The 14,828-nt window shown below is 34.6% G+C and overlaps 1 pseudogene; it reads left to right on the top strand.

Annotated features, from left to right (window-relative positions):
- Window positions 1-2,800: 2,800 nt before the first annotated feature.
- The window catches only part of LOC149532183 (peroxidase 56 pseudogene), a 65,134-nt pseudogene continuing 53,106 nt past the window's right edge, over window positions 2,801-14,828 (top strand).

Here is a 14,828-nt window from a genome sequence, read left to right as displayed (position 1 = left end):
TTGGACTACCAAAACTTTCTTGGCTACATATCATAAGTTGAGCCATCTATCAATGTTATAAACATCAAAAGCCCAGATACCCAATGTGCAATTGCTACCCATCAAGCTTGACTCAATATAATTGGCTCACATGTATCTACACCATCAAGGACACCTCTATGAAGAGCACCTTCATCAGGATCAACCCCATTAGGACCATAATCTAATATCTTGGAACACCTTGGGAACATGGTAGCTTAGATTTCCATTCTAGATCTCTTACAAACAAGCCCACTTTATCCAGAGATCCTCAATAGTACTCTCCACAAGTCACGCATCCCCACTAACATAAATGCCATCGAGTTCCACAACTTGGTCGGCCACCTTTCTACATCATGTGCTTTGTCCTTCAAGACCTCTGACATCTCAATAGTTGACCTGATCATATACTTCCAGTTTGCATAGCTATCATGGTTTTTGACTTTGCAATCAAATGGGTCATGATACACAATCGATCAACTTTAAATCTATGTACTTTAAAATTCATCAAATATGCAAGATACATTGAGGTAGATATAATTAATGAGGTAATTACCATTAAAGCATATGATAACTTAGAACGCACCACTAAAGGAACCATCATGCTCCCTCTCAAAGGTAGCCTAGGTACAAAAGAAATACTTTGTCACATAGTTGATCTTAACCTTCCATACAACATCCTATTTTTCTGACCATGGATTCGTGCCATAAAGATCATTCCATCCACATACCATCAGTGTGTCAAATTTTTGCATAATGGCACTGAGGTAACCATCCATGTAGATCTTGAACCCTTTGCTTATTATAATGCGGTTGAAGCTTCATACACCCAACATTGCCTTGGAATTGAAGTTGGCCACACCATGACTAGTTCCTCTAGCACCTGCCATGATCTAGATACCATTTTAGCTTCCACTCTTGATACAGGAGCATCCTGGGTTGCCTTGTTATCCTGCTCATTTTTGTTTATTCTGCAAGTTGGTGTCTAGCAATTCTTTCATGTGCCTATTAGTTCCTTCATGTGCCTAGTTACTATAGCAATTCTTTCATGTGCCTAACAATTCCTTCATGTGTCTAGTTACTACAACAATTCCTTCATGTGCCTAGTTACTGTAGCAATTTTTTCATGTGCCTAGCAATTCCTTTATGTGCCTAGTTACTATAGCAATTCCTTCATGTCCTTAGTAATTCGTTCATGTGCCTAGCAATTCCTTCATGTTGCAAGTTATTGTAACAATTCCTTCATGTGATTAGCAATTCCTTTATGTGCTGAGTTACTATAGAAATTCCTTCATGTGTCGAGTTACCCAATTTATGTTGAGTGACTCTTTATGTGTCAAGTTACCCAGTGTATTTCGAGTTTCAACATTTGGACATGATTTTTGCGAGCCAACTTGCAGAATTTATTTTTATCACAACATTTATATTAAGATCTTTTCTTGGGATGTGTCCAGTCTATTGTTAAGCCATTTTTGCAAGTATATATAGAGTGTTTAGGCTTAGAGTTAGGAAGGTTTTTTGTGAAGAGGAATTCTGGAGAGCAGAACTGAAAGTGCCAATTTGCAGTTGGATCTTTGAATGTGAATGTATTTATAATTGGTTGTAACTCTTAAGGCCTTATAGCTAGGCGTGTATGAATATGTTTTGATGAATCAATAAAAGTATTTCTCTCTTCTTCCCCCTTTAGTTGTTGTTCCTTGTGTTTGCTTCTATTGTGTTAAATCTTACAGGGTGGTTTGGATAGATGGGTGAGCCTTTGACCCTATTTATTCATCCCTTGCCTATGTCAGTTGGTATCAGAGCTTGAGGTTCATCCTTGTGGATATTAGATCATGTAGAACCCTAATTCAAATTTGGTTGTAGGGTTGCAGATCTATGGATTTGACCTAAAACTTGTAGAGGGTTACGATCTTGTAGGAACCTGCTTTATAAAGATGGTTCATGGTAGAGGAAATAATATTGATAATGCTATATTGGATCAGTTGAGACAAATTGTAGCTAGATTAAATGCTGTGGAGATAGCCTAGAGGAGAGGAGCACATCTTGATGATGGAAGTGATGATGAAGTAGCAAAACTGAACCATAATCCAGAACCTGAAGAAGATCAAGAGGAGGAAAAGTTGTTGTGAGTGTTGTCTAGGGAAAATTCAAAGCCTATTGTAGAAGTTGTTCCTTATGATGGAAAATTGGATACCAATGTTATGTTGGATTGGATCTCTGATATGGAGAAGTTCTTTGAGTATGAAAACACTCCTAATAATAGAAAAATGAAGATTGTAGTCACTAGGTTGAAAGGTCATGCATCATTATGGTGGGAGAAATTGTAAACTAATAGACAAAGGAGAGGAAAGGAGAATATTAGAACTTGGCCAAATATGGTGAACAAGGTAAAGAATAAATTCTTCCTTGCTGATTACCAAGTTAGTCTGTCAAGAAAGATACAAAATTTAAAATAAAAGGACATGACTGTGAAAGAATATAATGAGGAATTCTATATATTGGACATTAGATCTGGACATCTAGATGATGATGTTGAGAAAATTACAAGGTACATTTAAAATGGATTGAGATCTGGAATACAAGAAGAAATAAGTTTTGTGAAGTTGGAAAGTGTAGAAGAATCATATCAATATGCCTTGAAAGATGAGGAGATCATGACAAAGAAGCATGAACAAAGACAAAGAGGTAGAGGTGGTAGATTCCAGAGAGGCAAAGGTAGATCTTATGGTGAAGGTGGCAGATCTGATAATTATGTAGGATAAAGGAAAATCTAAATGGAAGAATGATGGAAAAGGCAAGACAGAATGGAAAATTGGTAATTCTTATCAAGGAGGCACTAATTCTTACCGAGAAAGAGGTATTTCTTATTCTAGAGGTGGATTTCATGGTAATTGTTTTAGATGTGGTAAAGAGGGACATAGATCTTTCAAATGTAGATCCTCTGAAAGTGGGCAAGGTAATAAAAATGTTTTGATTTAGGGAGATGATAAGGGTTCACCAAGTGGACTTGAGGATGGAGAAAATTTGATGATGAGAAGAACCTTATCTAATAAGGGAAGCAATGAGGAACATGTTTTAAGGATAAGTCTTTTCAAAACAAGATGTAAGATGGCTAGAAAATGCTACAAAGTGATCAATGATAATGGAAGTTCTACAAATCTAGCATCAAAAGAGCTAGATACCAAGTTGTATTTTCAAAGGCTAAAACATCCCAAACTTTATCATGTTTCATGGATCAAAGATGAGCATAAGATATTGGTAAGTGAGCAATATTGGATACAATTGTTCAATTGTGTGTTTTCTTTGATGTTAAACATAAATGTCATATTAGTTATCAGATAGAGTCTATCGAGCTCAATCAATCAACAAGGCAATTCTTAGTATCTACCGAGCTCAGTTGGTCAGCAAAGCAGATTACAGAGTCTACCAAGTGTTTATTAATGTTACTCTATGGAAACTATTTCTACTGAGCTCACTAAGGTGTTGAAGGTTTCTATGACAAAAGTCAATTTCTATCGAGCTCACAAGGTCACCATAGGAAAGTTAGTGTTTACTGAGCTCACTCGGTCTCCAAAGGATTTTGCAAAATTCATAGTGTTTACTAAGCTTTAGTTGGTTAACACTAGAAATCATTTCTAAAGAAGTATTTACCAAGCAAGGTTGGCCAATGAAGGATTTCATTATTTTGGAAAATAAAGTTTAATTGTTTCATGTAATGATTGTGGTCGACTAATGTAATGATTATTGGTAAATCCTTATCCTCTAACAAGGTGGATAGTTCTATTGAATTTTTCTAAAGTGCTCTAGCAAGGCCACTCCTAGGAAGTTGATTAAATCCTCTAACAAGGTCACACCTAATGGTGTATTTTGTAACCTTTAACAAGGTTGGCTCCTAACAGGGCTCACTTCAGAAGAGTAAAAATTTCTAGCTAGTTACTTGGTGGTTTTTTCCATATTGGGTTTCCATGTTAAATCTAGTGTCTCTTGTGTTGATGTTATTTCTTTTATACATACATGTTAAATCTTTGTGAAAAGTTAACAAGTTAACATACATCTACCAAGTTATAGCATTTTTCTGTGGCTATTGAGTGACAACAATAATTAAGTTTTAGGACATCTAAGGGATTTGTGGATTTTTTTTTATGGTAACTCATTCACCCTCCCATCTCAGTTACTCCATCTATATTTCCAAAAATTGGTATCAGAGCTTTTGGTGCTTGTAGGAAGGATTTCAAGGATCTAAGCTAAAGATCAGGATGTCTTACAAGAGGGAAATTCCAAGGCTTAACAAGGATAACTTTTCAGCATGGTAAGGTCTTATGAGACTCCATCCGGCTTCCATTGGAGATACATGATTGAAATATCTTAATCAAGAATATGTGACTCATTCTGGTACATTATCTATCAATGACATTGTTGAGAGGAAGACTCATAACACCATGATGATAGACATTGTATCTGCCCTAAGCTTTGAAGAATTTGATGATATCAAGGATTGAAAAACTACCTTTGAAATGTGGAACAAGCTAAAAGATATCTATGGAGGTGATGATAATGTGAGAAGAGCCAAAGCAAAAAGTCTAAGAGGACAATTTGATCAGATGAGGATGAGAGAGGATGGAAACATTGCCAAATATGTTGAAAGAGTCAAAGTAGTCATCAGTGTAATCAAGGCTTCTAGAAGAGACATTGAGGAGGAAACAGTTGTAAGTAAAGCTCTTAGAACATTACTTCCCATTTATGCAATTAGAGTTTCTGCAATTCAAGAAAGAAGATGTGAGGCAAATCATAAGATAAATTTATAAGCCATAGTAGGAAGATTGATTGCATTTGAGCTAGATAACTATGACAACTATGTTCCAGCTTCCAATAATGTTGAATTAGCATTTGAAGCCAAGATTTCACTCAAAGAAAAGGGAAAGAAGATAAAGGATTCTCAGTCAAAAAGTGAAAAAGAATCAAAACAGAGTTCTGACAGTGATCTTGAGGTGGTTGAAGCTCTACTAGCAAAGAAATATTCTAGAGGCAAAGGAAAATACAAAGGTAAAGTTCATCTAATTTTTTTTTCATGTGAGAAAATTGGACACATTGCTACTAGGTTCTGAAACAAGCAAAATAAGGATGAGAAGAAAGGTCACAAGTGCAATGGCAAGAAAGATTTCAAATCATTCAAGGATAAAGGTAAGAAAACATGTTTCATGGCTAAAGATTCCAATGATTCTGATAATGGTGAAGATGAAATTGTTTACATTTCTATGAAAGATGAATTTGATAATGATGAGGATGATAAAATGGAACTTATCTCTTATGTAAGAAAAAATGATACATGGATGATAGGTAGTGGTTGCTCTCATCATATGACTGGTGATAAAACAAAGTTTGGACATTTTGAAGACTATGATGGTGGTAGTGTGAGATTTGGTAATAATGAACCTTGTTGCATAAAAGGAAGAGGAAGAATCTCACTAACCAAAGAGCTTGTATGTGATAATGCCTATTGGGTTGAAGGGCTCAAGCAAAATCTATTGAGTGTGGCATAGCTACTCAATAGTGGATTCAAAGTGGAATTCATGCATGAAAAAACAAGACTATTGGATGAAAAAGGAAAGCTGATTGGATCAGGCATACAAACTAAAGGTACTTGTTCTATCTTGAACTTGGTGAATGTTCATGCTTTATTGCTCAAGTTGAAGAAAGTTGGTTATGACACAGAAGGTTATGTCATGTGAACTTTGATAATCTAGTGAAAATAAGAAAATTTAGGAAAGTAAGAGGCATTCCTCATATAAAGAAACTTGATGTTGATCTATGCAAGAATTGTTAGATTGGTAAAATGGGAAAGACTAGCTTTAAAAGTAAGAACTATTAGTCTGAAGAAGTTTTGGAAATTGTGCATACTGATTTGTGTGGACCTATTGGAATTGAGGGTTATACTGGAGAAAAGTTCTTCATTCTTTTTGTTGATGATTACTCTAGAATGATGACTGTCATGTATTTGAGAGAGAAATCAGAAGTATTTGAGAAGTTCAAATGGCATTTGGCTAGAGTAGAGAAGGAAACAGGGAAAAGAATGAAATTCTTGAGGTCAGACAGAGGTGGTGAATTCATCTCCCTTGAGTTTAATAACTTTTGCATTGAAAGGGGAATCAAAAGATAGGTATCAACACCTGGAACTCATGAGCAGAATGGAATAGTTGAAAGGAGGAATAGATCTATCATGGACTATGTACGAACTTTAATGATTGAAAAGAACATTTCTATCAAATACTAGAAGGAATCTATCAACACTGCAATTCATACCTTGAATCAAGTATAGCTAAAGAATGTCTCATTCAAAATTTGCTATGAGTTATGGTATGGCTATAAACCCAATATAAGTTACCTAAAAGCATTTGGAAGTAAATGTTATATTCTAAAAGAATCTAGAAATAGCAAATTTGATGTGAAGGGTGATGAAAGAATGTTTTTGGGATATTCTTGCAAGAGTAAGGCATATAGATGTTTGAATTTGTCTACTCACAAAGTCATAGAAAGTGCACATGTGAAAGTTGATGAGTTTGCAGAAAGGAATGAAGAAGAAAGCAAAAAGGAACAAGAAGATTATAGGAGATTTTTTTTCATTGAACCTAATATAGTTCCAGATACATTTGTCAATCAAGAAAATTCTACTCTTGAGTCTTCAATCACCGAGTTGTAAGAAGTTCAAATCGAGCTATAGGAACCTGAGTCACATTTTGATGCTACCGAGCCAATGCCTACCAAGTTTCAAGGACCTGAGCAATAGACAGAATAGCCAGAACTTGAAATTGAAATTCAAAATGAAGATAGTGGAACTCAATCAAAAGTTAAGGAACTTGTGTTAGTAAAGTATGTGAGGAGACATCATGCTCCAAATTAGATTATTGGAGACAAATTTGAAGGTACTATGACAAGAAGTAAGCTAAAAGGTACTTGTTTACTTTCTAATTTTGAGCCTAGAAATGTCAAAGATGCATTAAAAAATGAAAGTTGGATTGAGGCTATGAATGAAGAGATAGAGAAAATAGAGAAGAATAAAACATGGACTCTTGTACCTAGACCTGAAGATAAAAATGTGATTGGAACTAAGTGGGTATTCAAAAATAAGTTGAATGAAGATGGTAAGGTATCAAGGAACAAGGCTAGACTGGTATGTAAAGGTTACTCTCAAAAAGAAGGAATAGACTATGGAGAAACTTTTTCTCCTGTTGCAAGATTGGAAGGTGTTAGGACCTTACTTGCATATGCTACACACAAAGGATTTAAGATATATCAAATGGATGTCAAATCTGCATTTCTCAATGGTATTCTAGATGAAGAAGTCTACATTGAATAGCTTGAAGGTTTTCTTGATCCAAACAAGAAGGACATGGTCTGCAAATTACACAAAGCATTGTATGGTTTGAAACAAGCCCCTAGAGCATGGTATGAAAGATTGCATAACTATCTTATTCAGATTAGTTTTCAGAGAACTAATGATAACAATAGCTTGTATATCAAGGAAGGACTAGATAACAAGATTGTTTTTTTAGAAATATTTGTGGATGATACTTTGTTTACAGGAAATGATGATTTTTGCAAAGAATTTTCAGAGCAAATGAACAAGGAATTTGAGATGTTAATGTTTGGTGAGATTAAATTCCTTGTTGGTCTTTACATTTAGCATAGTAAGAATGGTATCTACATCACTCAGTCTAAATACATCAAGGAGATACTCAAAAAATTTGGTATAGAAGATTGTAAACCAGTTGGGACTCCTATGTGTACTGAACTAAATCTTAACAAGGATGATGAATCAAAGGAGGTAGATCAAAAATTATATAGATCAATGATTGGAAAGTTGCAGTATGTAGTTCATACAAGGCTAGATATTGCTCTTGCAGTTGGTATTGTAGTAAGATTTTTAGCAAAAACAAGAGAAAATCACATGATGGCAATCAAAAGAATCAAGAGATACTTGAAAGGAACTGAAGATTATGGATTGTATTACAAATTTGGAGGTAATCTAGATTTGAAAGTGTTTATCGATGTTGATTGGGTAGGAAACATTGATGATAGGAAAAGAACAACTGGAGGTGCATTCTTTCTTGGAAAGAGGTTAGTTTCTTGGACAAGCAAAAAGAAAAATTTTACATCCCAATCTACAGTAGAAGCAGAGTATGTTACAACAATAGTGAATTGTTCTAATATTGTTTGGTTCAAACAATTATTGGAAGGTATGAAAGTGGAGATCAAAGAACTAGTTGTTATGTTTTGTGACAAGACAAGTGCGATCAATATATCCAAGAATCTAGTGATGCATTAAAAAACCAAGCACATTGCAATAAAGTATCACTTTGTTAGAGAATTGGTGTAAAATAAGGAGATTAGATTGGAATATGTCCATACAAAGGAACAAATTTCTGACATATTCACTAAGTCTTTACCTAAGGATGCATTCTTGTATCTAAGAGGTAAGTTAGGGGTCATTCCCCTATCTGAAGCTCACTAAAATGAAGTTTTAGTGATGCAACAACATGAACCAAGATGAAAATCATTCAGTTGATGTAGCATAGCCATGGAAATATTACATATGAATCAATACTTAAGGTACATTGTTACACATTTGGTTTGTGTTGTCTTTGGCATGTGTTGTCAAAAAGGGAGAATCTACTATCATATCTTTGTGAAATTTGAATGTCTATGAGGGAGATTTCTGTATTTGAGAATTTTGTGGCATAAAATCTAAGAGAGAGAAATATTCTATTAGAAATAGACTTGTTTTCAAATTTTTCTACTATGACATCATGTGTTATCATCAATGCCAAAGAGGAAGATTGTTGGATACAATTTTTCAATTGTGTGTTGTCTTTGATGCCAAATTAATTTCATATTAGTCATCAAATAGAGTCTACCGAGCTCAGTAGGTCAGCAAGGCAATTCTCAGTATCTACTGAGCTTAGTTGGTTAGCAAAGCAGATTACAAAGTCTACAGAGTGTTCCTAAATGTTACTCTATGGAAATAGTTTCTACTGAGCTTACTTGGGTGTCAAAGGTTTCTGTGACAAAATTTAGTTTCTACTGAGCTCACAAGGTTAGTGAAGGAAAGTGTAACTAAGTTCACTTGATCTCCAAAGGATTTTGTAGAATTTGCAGTGTTTATCGACCTTCTGTTGGTTAACATTGGAAATCATTTCTGAAGTAGTATTTATCGAGTAGGGTTAATTGTGTGAGCATGCAAGTAAGTTAATTGTGTGAGAAAATTTTGAAGAAGGATTAGGTATCATTGAGGAGCAGCAAAGATTTATTCAATCAGAGAGGATCTAGTGAAGTAGAATAGAGATCTGTATCAACAAAGTTCAGTTGCATCTCATTCAGGTCAATCATTATTGCTTTCTCACAATTGTAGCAGTGATTTCCTAAATCTCTTAACAGACTTGGTTTAATAGCCATTTGTAAATCTTCTAACAAGGTGGATAGTTCTATTGAATTGTTCTAAAGTCCTCTAGCAAGGCCACTCCTAGTAAGGTGATTAAATCCTCTAACAAGGTCACACCTAATAGTGTGTTTTGTAACCTTTAATAGGGTTGGCTCCTAATAGGGCTTCAGAAGAGTGAAAATTGTTAGCTAGTTACTTGGTGTTTTTTCCCATATTGGGTTTCCACATTAAATTTTGTGTCTATTGTGTTGATGTTATTTTTTTTATGCATACATGTTAAATATTTGTGAATGCTTAATAAGTTAACATACATCTACCGAGTTACAACATTTTTCTATTTGGCTACAATGTGTCAACAATAATTAAGTTTTAAGACATCTAAGGGATCTATGGATTTGTTTTTGTGGTAATTAATTCATTGCCCCTCTCAGTTATTCCATGTATACTTCCAACAAGCAATGCCTTGTGAAGTTCAAAATTGGACCCTACTTTGATGAAATTTTGTGTGATATTATGCCCATGGATTATTGTCATATTTTTTTGGGTAGACCTTGGCAATATGATACATATGTTGTACATGATGGAAGATTGAATCAATATACTCTTTGGGTAAATGGGAAGAAACAAACATTGTTACCTTTGATTGAAAGTCCAAATAGGGTTAGTTGTATTGCAATAATAGTTTGCTTGGTTAATGGAAAGCAATTTGAAATGGAAATGAAAAAGAATCAAGTCTGTTTTGCCATAGTTCCTAGAGGACCCAGTGTTGGTAGTAATGACTGAGTAGTAGAAGTTGGTAATGACAAAGTGGCAACAAAAATTGTAGAATTGCTTAATGAGTACAAAGATATTTTTGCTAATGATATTCCTAATGGTTTACCTCTAGTAAGAACTATAAGTCATTGTATGGATCTGATTCCTGGAACTAGCTTGCCAAACAAAGCACCATATAGATTAACACCTTTAGAGAATGAAGAAGTTAACAAACAAGTGCATGAGTTTTTGTAGAAAGTTTTGATCAAAGAAAGCTTGAGTCCATGTGTTGTACCTACTATATTAGCACCTAAAAAGAATGGAGAATGAAGAATGTGTACTAATTCCAAAGCTATTAACAAGATCAGAGTGAAATATAGGTTTCCTATGCTGAGGATGGATGACATAATGGATTTTTTGAGTGGAGCAAAGTATTTTACCAAGATTGATTTGAAGAGTGGCTATCATCATATCAGAATCAAAGAAGGTGATGAATGGAAGAATTCTTTCAAGACAAAAGATGGTTTATATGAATGGTTGGTTATGTCTTTTGGTTTGACTAATGCACCTAGTGCTTTCATGAAGTTGATGAATGAAGTTCTAAAAAGATTTTTGGATAAGTTTGTGATTGTTTGTTTGGATCATATTCTAATATTTAGTAAGACTAAAGAAGAACATCTTGAGCATATTAGACAAGTATTGTAGAGGTTGAAAGAGGAAAAGTTGTTGATTAACCTGAAAAATTGTTCTTTCATGCAAGAGGAGATTGTGTATTTAGGATTTGTGATTTTAGTTGATGGTTTGAAAATGGATCCTAAGAAGGTTAAAGCAATTTTAGAATGTCCTACACCTTAGAATGTAGGTGAGGTAAGATCATTTCATGGTTTGGCTAGATTTTATAGAAAGTTTATAAAGAATTTTAGTTCTGTTTGTAATGTTATGACTAAGACAATGACGAGAGATAAAAAGGACTTCAAGTGGACACATGGAGCTGATAAGAGTTTTGAGACTTTCAAACAAAAGGTTGCTGAATTACCTATACTAGATTTACCTAATTTCAAGAAAGTATTTCTGGTTGAATGTGATGCAAGTGGTAATGCAATAGGAGCTATAATAAGTCAAGAAGGAAAACCTGTTGCTTTCTTTATTGAAAATTTAAATGATGCTAAAAAGAAATGTTCTATGTATAACTCAAGAATTTTATGCTATTGTCCAAGAATTGAAGACGTGGAGACATTATTTGATTCCTAAAGAGTTTGTATAGTGTACTAATCATAAAGCTTTACAATACTTGGGAAGTCAACATAAATTGAATCAAAGACATATGAAGTGGGTTGAGTACTTGTAGAGTTTTACATTTGTGATCAAGCATAAGAGTGGAGTTACTAATAGAGTTGCTAATGAATTGAGTAGAAGACATTCTTTGTTGACTAAAATGAAGGTTGAAGTTCTTGATTTTGATAAAATGAAATAGTTGTATGATGCTGATCCTAATTTTTTTGACGCATGGAGAGAGTGCAGAGCACCAAATTTGACAGATCACATAAGTAAGTATGATGAGTATTTAATTCAAGAAGGTATGTTGTTCAAAGATATTTAGTTGTGTATTCCTAGAAGTTCTATGAGGTTGAATCTGGTTAAGGAAAAATATAGTGGTGGATTAGCTAGACATTTTGGAATTGATAAGACATTGAGTTTTCTAATAGAGAAGTATTATTGGCCAGAAATGTATAAGGATGTTCAGGAATTTGTAAAGAGTTGTGAAGTCTATCAAGTTGCAAAATGGGTGAGTCAAAATACTAGTTTGATACACCTATTACTATTTCTGAGAAACCTTGGACTGACATCCGTATGGATTTTGTTCTTAGATTGCCTAAGATAGTGAAAGGGTATGATTCCATATTTTTGTAGTGGATAAATTTTTTAAGATGGCTCATTTCATACCATGTAAGAAGACATCAGATACTGAGCATGTTGCTAAAATTTTCTTTAAAGAGATTGTGAGATTGCATGGATTACTAAGAAGTATTATTTGTGACAGCGATAGTAAGTTTGTTGATTATTTTTGAAAGACTTTGTGAAAGAAGATGGGTACTAAGCTGAAGTTTAGTTCTACATTCCATCCATAGACAGATGGTTAAATAGAGGTTGTGAATAGAATCTTGGGTAATTTGTTGAGATGTTTAGTTGGGAATAGGCCAAGTAATTAGGAGATGGTATTGGCACAAGCTGAATTTGCATATAACAATTCTATGAATAGGAATACAAGAAAGAAACTTTTTGAGATTGTTACTAGAATGCATCCTAGAGGTATATCATATTTGAGAGATGTTGTTGGTGAAGAAAAGATAAGTGTTGTAGGAGAATAATTTGCTAATTTTATGGAGTCTTTGCATAAGGAAGTGAAGTTGAGGTTGGAACAAAGTAATTAGAAGTATAAGGAGAATGGTGATTAGTCTAGAAGACACCATGATTTTTAAGTTAGTGATGAGGTGATGGTTCATCCAAAGAAAGGAAGATTCCCAGTTGGAACATACAATAAGTTGAAGATGAAGAAATTTGGACCTTGTAAGATCTTGAAGAAGTTTGATAGTGGTAATGCTTATGAAGTTAGGTTACCTGATGACATGGATATATCTCCTATATTCAATATTGCTAATTTGTATAAGTATCATGATTCAGGGGATGAAGTTATTGTATCAGATGATTATCCTAAGAAGCAAATTGAAGAAGTTGAACAGATATTAGATCAGAGAATTGGCAAGAGCACAAGAGGAAAAGATTACTATGAATATTTGGTGAAGTGGAAGGACATACCTATTGAAGATGCTTCATGGATTTCTCAATTTGAGATGGATTCAACTCAAGTTGTGACATCTCAATGATTCAGGAGAATCATTTCTTTCAATCTCAGTTGTCTGATGTAGGAGCATCTTGGGTTGCCTTGTTATCCTGCTCATTTTTGTTCATTTTGCAAGTTGGTGCCTATCAATTCCTTCATGTACCTAGTAGTTCCTTCATGTGCCTAGTTACTGTAGCAATTCCTTCATGTGCCTAGTTATTGTAGTAATTCCTTCATGTGCTGAGTTACTATAGAAATTCCTTCATGTGCCAAGTTAATGTAGTAATTTCTTCATTTTTTGAGTTACCCAGTGTATGCCGAGTGACTCTTCATGTGCTGAGTTACCTCGTGTATGCCGAGTGTTAGCATTTGGACATGATTTCTATGAGCCAACTTGTAGGATTTATTTCAATCATGACATTTATGTTAGGATCTTTTCTTGGGAATTGTCCAAATCATTGTTGGGTCAGCCTTCCTCTTATGTAATGTTCTAATGTTCTAGAATAATCTATAAGCCATTTTGGCAAGTATATATAGAGTGGTTAGGCTTAGAGTTAGGAAAGTTTTTGGGAAAATGAATTCTAGAGAGTAGAACTAAAAGTGTAAATTTGCAGTTAGATCTTTGAATGTGAATGTATCTATAATTGGTTGTAACCTAGAAGGCCTTACAGTTGGGAATGTATGAAGATGTTTTGATGAATCAATAAAAGTATTTCTCTATTCTTCTCCCTTTGGTTGCTATTCCTTGTGTTTGCTTCCATTGTGTTAACTCTTGTAGAGTGGTTTGGATAGCTGGGTGAGCCTTTGGCCCTAGTTATTCATCCCTTACTTGTGTCAACTCTTTCCATAATTAAGATCAACTACCAAAGTTGTGGAGAATAAAATCTCACAGATGCTTTTGCTGTCGACACTCTACCACTTGATTCAAATACTCAAGGGTGCCCAAGACATCAAGGGCTAAGGCCAGATACCACCTCTCAACTCAGATAGTTGGGCCCTACCATATTTATTACCAAGGGTGTCCTTAATGGAGAGAAAATAGTGCCTGACATTAGCACATGGCTATACAAGGAGCCACCTCCTAAAAGTGAAGAACTTCTTGATCACTTTAAACAAAAATATCCCTGGTCACATTGCCTTGCCACTGAGCAATGGGATTATCAAGGAGGTGGTTTGGACCATCTAGAATTAGGCATTAGGTAGCCTGTCAAAGCATACCAAGAAAAGAAAAAGAAAGGCTTAGGCTATGGACTCCCCATAACTAGGGGCACTACGAAAGAAGGCCACACCTTCACAAACATCCAAAACAATCCCATTGAGGTCGAAGAAATTCTTGAGGAGGTAGAAAAGAAATCCAATGATAATAGTTTCCTTGATGAAATTATTCTAGAAGCCTTTGTGCTCTACCAATTATCCTCAAATATCATAGACCTACCACTCGCTTAGCCCAAACTCATTGATTGGGACCAACCAAGTGTTGTTTTATGTTGATGAATTCTCTACCGAGCACGCACTCCATAAATTTATGGGGGTAGAAACAATGCATAAACAAATATCACCACCATAAACATATGTCTACAAATTGAATCTAGTAGGTTACTTTGGGGAGGAGGAAATCTCCAGTCACAAAATTGAGTTGAAAAATGAAAGAAATAAGCAAAAAAGCAAAAGAAAACCATCCTCTAGTGAAAAATTCTCTACAACACCATTGAATGATTCAAAAAATGAAATGAAAATAAAGATTTATCCATGGTGAAATTCTCTTAGAGGCACCTAAGG

Source organism: Cupressus sempervirens, chromosome 11 (genome assembly GCF_028749045.1).
Source record: "Cupressus sempervirens isolate cs-2001-9-10 chromosome 11, ASM2874904v1, whole genome shotgun sequence".
NCBI lineage: Eukaryota > Viridiplantae > Streptophyta > Pinopsida > Cupressales > Cupressaceae > Cupressus > Cupressus sempervirens.
This window is presented reverse-complemented; position numbering and strand designations above follow the sequence as displayed.